The 2,189-nt window shown below is 38.4% G+C and overlaps 2 non-coding genes across 2 annotated transcripts; both read right to left on the reverse strand.

The window, feature by feature from the left end:
- Positions 1-247: 247 nt before the first annotated feature.
- On the reverse strand, positions 248-319 carry trnag-ucc (transfer RNA glycine (anticodon UCC)). Its single transcript has one exon. It is a non-coding gene; the product is annotated as a tRNA-Gly (tRNA).
- A 1,223-nt stretch (positions 320-1,542) lies between these two features.
- On the reverse strand, positions 1,543-1,624 carry trnas-aga (transfer RNA serine (anticodon AGA)). The gene has a single exon. It is a non-coding gene; the product is annotated as a tRNA-Ser (tRNA).
- Between the last annotated feature and the right edge of the window lie 565 nt (positions 1,625-2,189).

The following is a 2,189-nucleotide window of genomic DNA, read 5'->3' on the forward strand; positions in this document are numbered from 1 at the left end:
CAAATACCACTAATAATAATAAAAATAACACAAAATAAACTTATTAATAAAAATAATCATAAAAACACTGTGCTGTTAGGTGTAATTTAATCAGATTCCTATTGTGTGTATAGGAATGTGTCTATGTGTGTGTAGGAAGTTCCAAAGAGTGACAACACACTCTGGAAAGTGGGGACAATCATCCTATTTTTGGTCACATCTGACATCCAAACAAGACATCAGTATACTTCCACAGGGGGAAAATGTTTGCCATGGCCGGGAATCAAACCCGGGTCAACTGCTTGGAAGGCAGCTATGCTCACCACTATACCACCATCACCTATAAAGAGATATGGTTTTCCCTATTTTAAAAAAGTGAATGTTAAAGTCGTATAACACAAGTCAGAGGCTGCCTGACTTTGGTGAATTCATTTTTCAACCAGTACTGCATCAAGTTTAAACAGTTAAAACCCATGCCAAACTCTAAAAGTCAGTAAAGCAATGTCCCATTAAGAAACAGTGAGCTAGCTTCTACAGTACCACAAACAATAACACAAATAATCCCACAATTCTTCTGTGTCATAAATACATTTTAGCTATCTGATTTGCTAACTGACCAAATCAAAATGAAGTTGCCCTATGTTTTAATTATTATCTCAGCAGATGAAATTTAAAATCCACTCAAAGTTCACCAGAGGTTTTGTGCGTCCGTGGGGTAGCACTGATGCTGGGGAGTACGGAGAGTCCTTCTGATTGGTCGCTCTGGCAAAGATGGAAAAGCTCGAAGTCGATAGGTTGTGAAAGATGGAGGATTTTTGGAAAAGGGCCATAGCGCTCGGCTGTCAATTTTTGGGAGAAAGATGGAAATGGAGGGAGCTGATTTGACGTCAGTACACAGTCCCTCTGTCCCCAGGTAAGTCTGCAACCTTTCTCATTACACAAACAACTAGATATATTATTTACTTTATTATGTGTAGTATCCTTCTTATGTTGTCTTGTGTTGGCGTTCTTTTAGAAAACTGCCTGGTCCTCATACATCAGTTTATTTCGCTTGGGGCTTTCGCGTGCAGTTGCCTTGATCTGAATGACCCTGCAGCAACTGCAGCAAATTGTACAGTGCAATCCACTGTGCAATACAATAATTATTCTCTCTGTATATCTATTATTTTAGTCATTGTGGATTTTTTACTTTTTTTACTTATTTAATATTCTTTACTGTGTTATTACTAATTTACTTATTTATAATACTTGTTTGTGATCTTGTTTTTTACTGTCTCTTGTTTGCACTATTCTAATAAAGGATTATCTTATTTTATTTTTTCTTAAAGGTGAGGATGAGGAGACCCCTCATCCTCACTTTTGCTGCATGGACATTATTATATTGCCAGGATCATGCAATACAGTGGATTGTGATTCTGTATTTATGGCGTCTGGAAATATCATGCCGTTCTTCTTCTGGTCAGATGGTAGTTATAGGAGCTTTCAAGTAGAGCCTGGGAATGGATATCATTCTCCTGCACTGCAAGTGACGATCAAACATACGACAGTTTACATAAAGATTAACGTTGTCGGCAGGATTCGAACCTGCGCGGGGAGACCCCAATGGATTTCTAGTCCATCGCCTTAACCACTCGGCCACGACAACTCTTTGGAGCTGAAGTGTAGTACTCAGACAATCTTGGAACTTCTGATAAAGACACTGTACTAACTCAGGGCAGCTGTAGTCAGTGCCACATGATCGTAACTGAGAATGTATTAAAAACAAGTAAAAAACGTAATTACAAAGAATTACTTTTTAGTTCCAAAACTTCACCACAAGATGTCAGTGGTTCGCATTTTTCTAAAAGTCACCTTGAGGTTACCCATTACTAAGTTACATGCACTCATTTATAAAAAGTAGTTCCGGGACTAAAATTCCCAGGAACCTCTTGGTGGGAACGCGGCTATAGTACACATGAAAGGGACAGGCTGAGATGTGGAGTGTACCTTGCAAGACTGTGGAGTGATGCTGTTACATATCTTCTGTAGGCTGCATCAGTGTTAATCTCCTTTAAAACAAATTCAAAGCCATCCTCTTGAAGTCTACAAAATACTGCCATTAGTGTACTTCATACATCAAAAAAATGCAATGTAAATTATTTCAATGGCATTGGTACAATTTTTATTCAGACTTGTGAGCTTTTTGATAACCACCCAGCTCCAGTAACGTT

This window comes from Anoplopoma fimbria, unplaced genomic scaffold, assembly GCF_027596085.1.
Source record: "Anoplopoma fimbria isolate UVic2021 breed Golden Eagle Sablefish unplaced genomic scaffold, Afim_UVic_2022 Un_contig_12700_pilon_pilon, whole genome shotgun sequence".
In the NCBI taxonomy this organism is placed as follows: Eukaryota; Metazoa; Chordata; class Actinopteri; order Perciformes; family Anoplopomatidae; genus Anoplopoma; species Anoplopoma fimbria.